Here is a 5,651-nt window from a genome sequence, read left to right on the forward strand (position 1 = left end):
TACATACATAAATAAATCAGTATTTTACATATTGTGCTTAATACAGTTGTCAGCAAGTAGTTGGTGCTGGAAATATATTTACTGGTGGAAGAAAGGAAGGGAGGGAGGGAGGGAGGAAAAAAGGGAGGGAGGGAGGGAGGGAGGAAGGAAAAAAGGAAGGGAGGAATAGAGAAAGCAAAAAAGCCAGGCTATCCTGTACTACTCATCCAATTCATCCAGATGGATTTGAAAGTGAACAATTTTTATTTATTTATTTATTTTTGGCTGTTGCTGAAGAGCAGAGTGGAGTTCCTCCAAATTACGAAACTCAGTAGTTCACTATATGCCTTCAACACTCATGGTCTTTATTTTTTCTTTTCTTTTCTCCTATGCTCTCATCAATGAATTAATTGAACCCATTATTAGCCCACCTTTGTTTGCAGCCTGTTTGCTGCTTGGCTCAACAAATCCTGCAAGCAAACACTGAAATCCAAAAAGTGCTCCCTATGATGTGACCTCCAACCAAGGAACCGGGGGCAGCATCAGGCAGCAAGCGTTGGGCTTGGAGTCAGACTGACTTGAATCCCAGATGGCTGAGCTCATGAATGGGGCGGGCGGGGGCAGTCAGTTACCTCCCTTCCCTCACAGCAGCTTTCTCTTCCATGGCTTGGATGGCCCTGTCACTGGCCCACTGGCTGTGACTGATGCCAGCAAAGTACCTGTGTATGTATCAATGCCTGGGACATAGCAAATGCTCAGATAATTGTTACCTTCCAAATAACCATATTATTATCATTGTCTTTGTCATTGTTCCAATTCCCAGAGGTTGTCTTTCTCCACCCATCCATTTTAATCAGTTGTAGTTCATCTTTACATGGAAAACTAATCCTGTCCTCCGATCCTTTCAATAATGTTCTCTGGCCCCTTCTCAAATTTTCTTCCACCATTTCTGAATAGAGGAAAGGAAGGGAAGCCATAATTGAATGGGATAGCTTCCATGGCATAGATGTTTTCTCTTTTCAGACCTTGGCTGGAGAGGAGGGAATCCACAGAAATATCAGTTGGTGGGGGGAGGGGGGAGGTGGGAGGAAATCATTGTTTTCAGCTGAAATAACATTAGTGCACAGATTCTTTTCTGAAGGAGTGAGGAGACCAAGCTACTGGAGGAAAGAATTTGGTTTTGTTGCACATTTGAAAGGAAAGCTGGATGAGAGGGCCGAGAGGGGAAAAAAGGGAGGGGGGGTGTTCAGGCTGTCGCATCTGAAGGCCACTGAAAGTTTCAGGTCCAAACAGAGCCACTGGAGGTATAATAGCGCCTTCCCAATCCCCCTAAAGTCCCCGCTTGTCCCCAGAGAAAATGAGCAGGAAATTAGACAGAGGAACTCATTTTGTTGACCGAGAAAAATGCAGCTGATTCAAATCTGAAATGGAAAGGCCGAGATGATAAACCCCCTCCCTAACAAATCCGGGTTAAAATCAGGATGTGGCCCTTTCCTTCTCTCACCAGCTATTTTGGGCTATCTTTGCTGAAGGCAGATGTAATTGTTAAATGTGCAGATGTTACATTTAGTTCTTCCCGTCTTGCATGTGTATCTCTTTGCCTTTTTTTTTTTTTTTCCTTTGGGAGAAACAAGTTTAATTAAGGATGACACACAGTTTCTTTCCTCAGGCCTGTTTGGACTGGTTATAATATTTCTTTCTTTTTGGGGGTGGGGGGACTCGTACATGAATATTTCTCTTACTTCTCTTCAGAGTTCAGGGTTCCAGCAGATGACTCAGTGAACATGAGCCATCCTTTTTTTCTTAGAAGAAAGAAATCAAGGTGCCAAGGGAACACTTCGGCATTTAGAAAGGAAAGGCTTACGGGTGAAGGTAGGGCTCAAAGACCGTTAGCATCAACAGGGTAAGAGGGACAGGAGACGCAATTAGGGAACAGGGCTTTGGTTCCAAGGAGGATACTTACCTCTTATGGACAGAATGGTTTGTGTCCTTCCAAAGTCACACGTTGAAATCTTAAACTCCCAGTGTGATGGTATTTGAAGGTGGGGCCTTTAGGAGGTGACTAGGTCATGTGGGTGAAGCCTCATGACAAAGATCCGGGAAGGTTACCTGGCATTGTCTGCGTGTGCAAGGAGAACACAGCTCCTATAGACCGGGAAGCAGGGTCTCATCACACATTGAATCTGCCTGCAACCTTGATCTTGGACTTCCAACCTCCAAAACCGTGACAAATAAGTATCTGTTGTTTATAAAGCATGCAGGCTACGGGATTCTTGTGACAGCAGCCCAGAGGGACTAGGCACCACCTTAGCAGAATAATAACTCCCTTTTATTGAGTTACACGCCAGACACTATTTTAAGTGCTTGCCATGCATTCTCTCCTTGAGTTCTCGGTACTTCTGTAAGGTGGTATTATTGCTGACACTGGTGGGAAAACCAGCCAAGGTTAGAGAATTAAGTCACTCACTCCGTTAGCAGGTAGGGGAGAGTTAGAACCACAGTGCTGGCCGGCCTAATTCTAGACAAGCTCCCGACTACCCAGCCTCTTCCCCCCCTTTACTCCTTTCCCCCTTTCCAACTCCCCCAGTTTCCCCTTAGGGACAAGGGCGGTTCCAGTGGGTCTAACTCCAATCCAGCACCGGGTCGGGTCGCATGACCGAGCCCTCAGAATGAATGCAGGGCTTCCGGAGAGAGCTCTCTGCCTTTATATATTGGACAGGTGTGAAACTATTTGTTCTTATAGGAAAGACTGTCTGAGGGTGACACTGATAGTTAGGGAGACCCGAGGTGCAAGAACCATGGAGAAATAGAGGTGAAACGCTGATGACAAGCGTGAACCTCGCAGCAAAACGAGGCTGACGCAGGAACACATGAGGGTTCAGCAACCACAGGGGCCAATGGGGTCCTGTATGTGTCAGCCAGATGAGTGAGCGTCTGTTCCTTATGCCCAAACATAAGCGATATGATCACGCTGCCCAAATGATCTTCAGCTTTCTCTCTGGGCCCGTCTTGGGCACTGGCATTTCCTTCCCACCGAAAAATATGCATATACACCCTGTAACAACACACACACACACACACACACACACACACACACACACACACACAATTGGTTATCAAACACATGGGCTTGAACTGTGAGGGTCCACATATATACTGATTTTTTTTCCCCAATACACTGCAGCATTGTGAATGTATGTTCTCTTAACATCTTTCCTCTAGCTTACTTTATTGTAAGAATTCAATACTTAATGCAGAGAACATACAAGGTATGTGTTACTTGACTGTGTGATCCGTAAAGCTTCTGGTCAACCGTAGGCTCTTAGTCGTTGAGGTTTTGGAGTCAGAAGTCATATGTGGATTTTCAGTCGCATGAGGGTTTGGTGCCTCTAATGTCCGTGCTGTTCAAGGGTTAAGTGTATATGTGGCTACAGAGAGTGTCCCTTAAAATATAAGGAGGGGCCTCTGGATGCCCAGATGATGGGAGCTGTCTGATTGCCACAAGAATTTTTCAGGAACATAGCATCATCTTGAATCAAACTGAGGTTTTTGTTTGTTTGTTTGTTTGTTCTTGTTTTTTCAGGAAGTTTATTGAGAAGAAATGTTGAGAATGCTTTATAGTGAATTTGAAACAGCAACGACTCTGTTAATGAGAAAATGAGGTATACCTAAAGTTCTTTGTCAGTGTGCCCTCCACACTTGCCCTCCAAGCAGGCACCCGCAGAGGTGGTCGGCCCCAGAGAGCTTGCCTCAGATTGGCCCACCTCCCCCTTGATGCCTCTGGCTTCCTGGGACAGCAGTTTCAAGCTTCATCTTCATTCTTGTGTTCGGCCAGCAAGTCATGTAGCAATAACGATTCCGGCATTTCTCCTATCAAGACGGAGCCAGTGAAAAACTTTCTCAGCTTGCAGGAGAAGAACTCATAGCAAAATTTAAGCCCATGGCAGGACACTAAGGACACACACACTTTGGGGCAGAGAAACACTCTCTTTCCCTTTCAAGTCAATCCTTGAGCACAGCTGCTGTGTGTTTGTGTGTACTCTGTCATAGCTGGGGCCAAACCTGTACATGGAAATCCCTGTTTCATCCAAACCCATAGGTCTGAACCTCTCTCTCTCTCTCTCTCTCTCACACACACACACACACACACACACACACACACACACACACACACTGTCAATGAATTCTAAGAAGACGACAAAGAACGGGAAGGGGAAAAGGAACAGATGAATTGCAGAAAAATGAAAAGTGAGCTAGTTTGGGATCCCTTGTTCCTGCCTCTGGAAGGCTCTGGCCACTGGCCTGAGCTGTTGGAACACGTGAGTACTCAGAACTTCAGCATGGCCTTTACTCCACACATAAGGATGCTTTTGGGAAGGGGAGCAGGGGAATGTCTCTCTAGAGGGAACGGCAGAGGGTCAGAAATTCAGTCTGCTGTTTGTGTACATAACAGGATCAGCCCCGTGTGTGTTCAGAGATCTGCTCCCTGGCCGGGCATAACCACAGTATGTCTTCTTTCTCGAATGTTAATGGGTGTAAGTAAGGACACTGCTATAATTTTGTTTCTCCATAACCCAAAAACTTCAGATGCTGGTTTTAAAGTTTTAATTCACCAGACATTTACAGCCTGCTATTCTGGGTAGTTTAATTATGTACAGATGGTAATTAATAGCAATGAACACTTTAAAAATCTGGATTCTTCCCCTTTTAATATCTAACATCTTGGCCCTTTTGTGGATATCTAAGACCTACAAATGCCGAAGTCAACCCAGTCCCCTGACACCAGCCCCCCAGTAGGAGCAAGAGGGTCAGATGTTGGGCCCAGGGACACTGGGAGGATCAGAGTGGGGAGAGGGGCATGGGATGATGTCAGGGCTATGGAGCCCCCTGGGTGATTCTGCACATCCTGGGACAGAAAAAGACGGGGCTTCCAGAATGGCTCTGCTTATTTACGGAGGCCCTGGAAGGTGTTTTTGAATGCAAATGAATGTGTCTGCTGATTGACATGGCTTTTTAATAATTCAGGGGACCATAAGCTCCACACTGTCTGTTTTGCTCCCTGGAGTAGCCTCGGGGCTGAGCATAGGGCCCAGCAAGTAAGTGTTCAGCAGGTGCATATTGAGAATAATGAATGCAGCAGTGAGAGCCATAGCATGCTGAGGCCAGGGGCAGCCATGCTTGGGGGACGATGCTATAATGAGGTTCGGCCAGGCAGGATTTGAAAGTCACTCTTGGTAAGCTTTTATCTTCAACTTGGCCTTGTAGCCAAAGTGCCTGGAGTTTGCTCAGGAGAAGGAGGAGGACAAGGGACACCTTTGGCCAGCTCTCGAATTCCAGCCAGGCGGTCAACCTTCTCAATCTCTTTTATTTTATTTATTTTCTTTTCTTTTATTTATTTCTATGAGAGAGAGAGAGAGGATGAGAAGGGAGAGGGTCAGAGGGAGAAGCAGACTCCCCACCGAGCAGGAAACCCAATGCAGGACTCGATCCCGGGACTCCGGGATCATGACCTGAGCCGAAGGCAGTCGCTTCACCAACAGAGCCACCCAGGTGCCCAGGCTTCTCGATCTCTTAGAACTACTTATGCTTCGCCAGCACCTGGCACTTTGTCTGGAGGAGATCACCTTGTAACTACGGCATTGCACTGAGACTTTGAACAGACCATGAGGAAC

Source organism: Lutra lutra, chromosome 6 (genome assembly GCF_902655055.1).
Source record: "Lutra lutra chromosome 6, mLutLut1.2, whole genome shotgun sequence".
NCBI lineage: Eukaryota > Metazoa > Chordata > Mammalia > Carnivora > Mustelidae > Lutra > Lutra lutra.